Raw genomic sequence first — 7497 nt, 5'->3', positions numbered from 1 at the left:
TTTCTTTTTGAGATGGAGTCTCACTCTGTCGCCCAGGCTGGAGTACAGTGCTGCAATCTCGGCTCACTGCAATCTCCACCTCCCAGGTTCACGCCATTCTCCTGCCTCAGCCTCCTGAGTAGCTGGGACTACAGGTGCCCGCCACCACGCCCGGCTAATTTTTTATATTTTTAGTAGAGATGGGGTTTCACTGTATTAGCCAGGATGGTCTCCCATCTCCTGACCTCGTGATCCACCTGCCTTGGCCTCCCAAAGTGCTGGGATTACAGGCATGAACCACCATGCCCGGCCAAGTATGCTTTTTTTAGAGAAGTTTCTAGGTGTATTTTATAGTGATTCCTCTTCCCCTTCCCAGCTATAGCCATGGGGTTCGTTCTTAAATCTCCACCCTGAGCCCTGTTGGAGTTCCTACAAGTAAAACATATTAAAGTGTTAGGGCCACCCTAAAACTGGGGCCCTTTAGAACTAAGAAGTTTCTCCTACTCAAAGTAATTGAAGCAGGCCCCCTTCACAGGCAGGAACTGGAGTGCACGGAGGCACTGGCAGAAGGAAACTCCACTCACTTGGCCCGCCTTGCTCCACCCATCATGGAAGGGGGAGCATGCAGGAGACTGGGTGCCAGAGCTGGGGATAGTGCTATTGGGCACCAGCAAGTGCAAACTCCATACCACCCCCATGGCAGCATCTATAGGAGGGTGCCCGCAACCCCTGATGCCCCAGAAGGAGTGTTACAGTGCCCTTTTAGCTTTGCCATCCATGGACGACTTAAGTATTAACAGCTCAGTGGAGGCTCAGTGGGACAGCCTTTATACCTGCACTCGTGGACCCTGAGTTCTTGCCTGGCATCCAGGAGGAATGAAGTCGTACAAATGAATTAAAGATGGTAAACGTGGGGGACTTTTATTGCCAATGAAAGTGGCTCTTGGCCGGGCGCGGTGGCTCAAGCCTGTAATCCCAGCACTTTGGGAGGCCGAGACGGGCGGATCACGAGGTCAGGAGATCGAGACCATCCTGGCTAACACGGTGAAACCCCGTCTCTACTAAAAGTAAAAAAAAAAACTAGCCGGGCGAGGTGGCGGGCGCCTGTAGTCCCAGCTACTCCGGAGGCTGAGGCAGGAGAATGGCGTAAACTCGCGGGCAGAGCTTGCAGTGAGCTGAGATCCTGCCACTGCACTCCAGCCCAGGCGACAGAGCAAGACTCCGTCTCAAAAAAAAAAAAAAAAAAAAAAAAAAAAGAAAGTGGCTCTTAGCAGAAGGGGAGCTGAAAAGGGGACAGAGCGGGAAGGTATTCCTCCACTGAAGTCCAGCCATCCCAGACCAGACTCCTCTCTGAAGCTATGCTGTTAAGCTGTCCCTCTGAAGTCAGACTACTTCTCTCCAACATCTAACTGTAGTCTCTAAAGTCCAGCTGCTTCTTCTCTTCTCCTTTCTCTGCTGGCAAAGCCTGGCTTTTTCTTTTTTCTTTTTTTAAATTGAGATGGAGTCTCACTCTTGTCACCCAGGCTAGAGTGCAGTGGCAAGATCTCAGCTCACAGCAACCTCTGCCTCCTGGGTTCAAGCAATTCTCCTGCTTCAGTCTCCCAAGTAGCTGGGACTACAGGCATATGCCACCATGCCCAGCTAATTTTTTTTGTATTTTTAGTAGAGACAGGGTTTTACCATGTTAGTCAGGATGGTCTCGATCTCCGGACCTCGTGATCCACCGACCTCGGCCTCCCAAATTGCTGGGATTACAGGCATAAGCCACCATGTCTGGCTGAGCCTAGGGTTTTTATGGGCACAGGATGGGGTGGTGAGGCAGGCCGTGGGTGGTTTTGGAAATGGCAACATTTGAGTGGGAAAACAGGGATGTAAGTTCTCACTTTGGACAGTGGTATTAAGCTTTTTGGCTTCAAGGGGCTTTTGCCAAGGACCTACCCTCTCCTGCCCAGAATTTCTCTTTCTCCTGTCCCTATCATATTCACACTAAGCCTCCAGTAATGCATCAAGATTACCACTGAAGAGTTTCTACCAGCTTATGGTTTTTGTGGTCTCTGCTCTAGGTAAGCAGGTCTCAGTTGTATATCACTGGAAGTGCCTATCTCTCTAAATTTTAGGGTAACAATTTGCCCTGTGATCTCAGTTCTGTGATGGCTTTAAAGAAAAGCTTTTTCATTTCTTTTTTTTTTTTTTTTTGCTCTGTCGCCCAGGCTGGAGTGCAGTGGCCGGATCTCGGCTCCCTGCAAGCTCCGCCTCCTGGGTTTACACCATTCTCCTGCCTCAGCCTCCTGAGTAGCTGGAACTACAGGCACCTGCCACCTCGCCCGGCTAGTTTTTTTGTATTTTTTTTAGTAGAGATGGGGTTTCACCATGTTAGCCAGGATGGTCTCAATCTCCTGACCTTGTGATCCGCCCATCTTGGCATCCCAAAGTGCTGGGATTACAGGCTTGAGCCACCGCGCCCGGCCAAGCTTTTTCATTTCTTCTGGCTCTACTTGTCGTAAGAACAGAAGTGACAACTTCCAATCTATTTACACATTGGAACTCAAGCAAGAAGTTTGACAGTAGCTTTCTAAGTGTTCTTGTCTACTAATTCTATCATCTGTGTTATTTATGAGTCTTCTGTAGTGATTGATTTTATCCTCATTATGGGTCACATTTTTGTCCTTTGTATTCTTGGCAATTTTTCACTGGATATCACACATTTTGAATTTTGGTATCTGAATATTTTCATTTAAATATTCTCCAGTGAAACAACCATAACTGGTTTAAATTATCTTAAAAATAACATCCTTTTAAAGTTTCTGAAAATCATCTTAAAGGATAAGAAAGTGAAGAAAAATTTCTTCATAAAATTCTCAGTAAGAATAGTGAGAGTTGGAGACTTGGGCCCGGACCTACTCCCTCTCTCTATTCCCTCTCCACTGCTCAGTGTAACACAATCTCTACTCTGGAAGGTATGGCCACGAAGATGGAGTTCTCTCTATCCTCGGCTTTCCGTCAAGAGCTATGATAGCTCCTTTGGAAGGTAAGGCCACCAGCATAGTTTATTCTCCCAACTCCTTAGCACAGAGGCTGAATTCCAGATGAGTGCAGCCAAGAAGTCAGAAGCTTCCTTCTATCCCCCACTCAGAGGCTCCTCTATCCCCCACTCAAAGGCTCCATTTCATTCATGGCAGGGTGAGAATGCTGAGACCTTGGTACCTTCACCCCAGCTGGCTCAGAGGGAAAGATTCCAGACCAGAGAGGTAAGCTGATAAGTTCAGAGACTACTGCCCTCACCAGCACCTTCCACCCACAAAAACAGCAGTGTCACTTTGAGAAAAATGGGCCACTGTCTCCAGCCCCACCTCTAGAGAAGTGGTGAAGAAAGAGATTTTTTTCCTGGGGGGAAAGGTTATAAAAACAGAGAGCTCTGATGCTCTTCCCAAAGGTTCTAACTTCATTTAAAACAGAGTTAGGGGGAGTTCCACTCTAAGGGAATTCTTGAAAACAATAGAGATTTTGTTGGTAAGCAATTAAGAGGAAGCTTGCAGCTCCATGACAATAAGCCAAACTATAGGCCCCTCCTTAGGAAGACCAGGGAAAAAGCCAGCCACAGAGACTCCTCCTGGGGTCAGAACAAACTTGAAAGACTGGCTTCAAAATCTACCCCGGAAAAGGAACCCAAATTTAATTGGATTAAACTATGGTGAATTTATGACCCTGGATACTGTCATGCACAAGAAAGAAATCAGCTGGAAATTAGTGAACATTAACAGCTGGGTATGACCAACAGAGGCAGACAGCTTAACAGAGAGAACAGGAAAAGAGACGTCCTCCATGAGTTCTGCCAAAACTACTGTCATCTCAAGGTGACTGTGCCAGTGCCCAAAGCTGTGCTCTCTGAGGAGTGACATTAGAGGCTTGATACTGTTGGGGAATAGATTTCCCCAAAATAGTCCATCCAAGTCACTCAATAACCAAGCAAACAACAAAACAACGAAGCCCCATGGTCAGGGGAATCAGTATCCAGAGTTGCTAAAATGTATTATTTAAAATATCCAATTTTCAACAAAAAATTATAAGACATGCAAGAAAATAGGAAAGTATTACCTATAGGTAGGAAAAAAGAAGCAGGTAATATAAACTGCCTATGAGAAGGCCTAGATGTGGGATTTGGCAGACAAAGACTTCAAAGCAGTTTTAAATTTTGTTCAGATAACTAATGGTTACCAGAGGCTGGGAAGGGTAGTGGGAGGTTGGGGGGAGGGGTGGGAATGGTTAAGGAGTACAAAAAAAAAATAGTTAGAAAGAATAAATAAGACCTACTATATGACAGCACAACAGGGTAAGTACAGTCAATAATAATAGCGTATTTTAAAATGCCCCATTTCCCATTTGCCCCAAGAATACTACACTGGCAGTGAGCTGCAACTTTCTTTTTTCCTAAATGCAAAATGGGTTAAAGAGTGTAACTGGGTTGTTTGTAACTCAAAGGATAAATGCTTGAGAGGATAGATACCTCATTCTCCATGATGTGCTTATTTCACGTTGCCTGCCTGTATCAAAACATCTCACGCACCTCATAAATATACACACCTACTAGGTGCCCACAAAAATTAAAAATTTAAAAATGTTCAGAGAACTAAAAGTAACCATGTTTAAAGAGGCAGAGAAAGATATGATGACAATGGCTTATGAAAAGAGGATATCAATAGAGAAATTAAAAAAAGAATCAAAGATTTTTGAGTTGAAATATACATTAACGGAATTAAAGTAGATTTGAACTGGCAGAAGAATCAGAAAGGCTGGGTGCGGTGGCTCATGCCTGTAATCCCAGCACTTTGGGAGGCTGAGGTGGGTGGATCATGAGGTCAGGAGATTGAGACCATCCTGGCTAACACAGTGAAACCCTGTCTCTACTAAACATACAAAAAAAATTAGCCAGGCGTGGTGGCAGGCACCTGTAGTCCCAGCTACTTGGGAGGCTGAGGCAGGAGAATGGTGTGAACCTGGGAAGCAGAGGTTGCAGTGAGCCGAGATCATGCCACTGCAGTCCAGCCTGGGTGAAAGAGCGAGACTCTGCCGCCAAAAAAAAAAAAGTGGATAGAAAGTATGCAATCCAACAAACAGAAATGAAGAGGACCTCAGAAGAAGGTGGAACACCATTAAACGCACCAATACATGCATGAAAAAACTACCAGAAGGACAAGAGAGAGAGCAAAAAGCAGGAAAATGTATTTAAAGATATAATATCTGAAAACTTCCCAAATTTAAGAATAAGCATTAAACATCTACAAAATTCAACAAACCCCAAGTAGGACATACACAAAATGCTTCACACCAAGACACATCATAGTGAAAATGTTGAATGCTATATAGAGAAAATTTTGAAAGAAGTAAGAGAAAAATGGGTTATTGCATACAAGGCAACTCCTGCAAGAGTAACACCTAAATTTTCATTGGAAGTTCTAGTAACTAACTGTTAAGTATTGCTTATTCTTGGTACAGTTAAATGAGTATTGATTGTTCTGAATGAAGTTAATTGGATATTGACAGAACTTGATACATTTTCTGGGGTTAGCTTCAAGTACCCAATGACTGAATGCTTCTAATATTATCAAAGGACCAGCACAAAATATTCTCTATCAGTTTATCCTGTTTGTTACATTCCTTCAGATGAAGTTACTCACTTGACTGCCCATGCAGTGCAATGCTGTGGAAAGAAATATTGTATTCCATATTAACCTCAAAGTAATGGTTTGATAAATGATTGAAATGAGTAATTAAAATATTTGCTTAAAAATATGAGATCTGACAAAGGATTGGAGAGCTGAGAACTGATTTATGAATCTCCAGTGTGGTGTGTTTCAGCTCACCATGAGAGGACTAAGGATGGGTCTTGGTTGGATAAATGGGTATGTTTTTGTGGTGGCATTGAAGAAGGTAGAAAATAAAAGGGAATTTATATACAACTCTTCTCTACTTCACAGCAATTTTGTTGTTTCCAGTGCTGGATCGGGAAGTCCCTATAATGGGGCTAAAATGAAGGTCCAAGTGTCTGGTAATATTACAAAACCAGACAGTATGCCTATTACTTTGACTAATGACAAGAATTCCAAAGAGATTAATGGGGTGGATGATCCTCGCTCTGCATCTCAGCAGGTCGGGACTGCCTATGCAAATGTTGTGATGCCTATTGGGTGGAATAGCCATTATTTCTCTGTACTTATCCAATCCATCCCCATATGTGTGTGAATGGACCAGTCAGGAAGTCCTGGCATGTCTCATCTTGTTACTGTCATTATAGCCAAATGAGTTACTGACTTCAGGAGGAAAGGGTTGTTTTAAAATTAATGATAAATAAGAGAAAAGTGTATCAGGCTGAGTGAAGAGACCCAGTAAGTGTGTGTTACAAAAGAGAAAAATCAAGGATAATTTTGATGTCCTGAGAGAAGTTTACAAAATAATATGCTCTCTTAGCTTTGACTCAGATGCCCCCTGGGGCAAAAGACTGCCAACACTTTCTCCACTTCAGAAAAACGAAGACGCTGTAAAATGACCAATCTAATAAATATACTTCCACTATTGATCTATGTCCTTCTAATCAATAAACAGATTGGAGCTCAGGGAATGACTATGTGAAACAATACTAATGTGGCTGTCTCATATGGTTCTCGCTTCACAGAGAATTCAATTAGTATACATGTATACTAATAGAGGTATAAATCTCAATTGATGTATATCATACGATACAGATAGCTGACGATCAGGGAGAAAAAAATGTATAAAATATGTGGCACTTCCTGTTGGCATTACAATAGGAAGTAAACAGGATGGTTTAAATTCACAGCCCCTCAGGAGTGATTACAGTTCTTTCAAAGCTGTACGTGCATTTTGATTGCCTACTGATTAGATGCTGTTGAAAGCCAAATGATTCTGTCAAACTAAGAGTGACTGTTTTGTTGTAAAAGGCTCTGACCAAAAATTATGGGGGTGGAGTGAACTGCTGTAAAAGGTAAGCCCAGCAGTCCTGGAATTAGTGTGAGCTAAAGTGTTTGCATATCACTGGTCATTGGTCAAGGAATAAAACATACTGATGAATAGTGCTGCTTTTCATCCATGAGTCCAAGATGTTTTGGAGCAGGTTTTAACAGTGCGTCAGCAGTGTTTACCATTAACAGTGAGACTGATGATTTATGCCTGGTCTCACTGGAACCTTCAGAGTCCTCTGCTGTTGGGGCTTGTTGCCCAGCAAGAATATGTCTATGTGTCCAGCAGGGTGTAAGAGACACCAGCAGATAATCCATTTTGGGGTTTCTGTTGTGTTTTGTGCACATGTTGATTCCTTATGTGATAGTGAAATTGTGTCCATACAACACTTGCACAAGGAAAAATGGAGTTCGTGCATGGTCCTTACCCAGACCCCTTGCTGTGGGGAAGCCTTTGGCTGTGATATAAATATTGACTTTAATGGTATTACTATGTGGTACCCTTTCCCTTAATCACTGTCATTTAAGCACTGTCATTTTGGGC

The sequence above is a fragment of the Rhinopithecus roxellana genome, chromosome 16 (assembly GCF_007565055.1).
Source record: "Rhinopithecus roxellana isolate Shanxi Qingling chromosome 16, ASM756505v1, whole genome shotgun sequence".
NCBI lineage: Eukaryota > Metazoa > Chordata > Mammalia > Primates > Cercopithecidae > Rhinopithecus > Rhinopithecus roxellana.
This window is presented reverse-complemented; position numbering follows the sequence as displayed.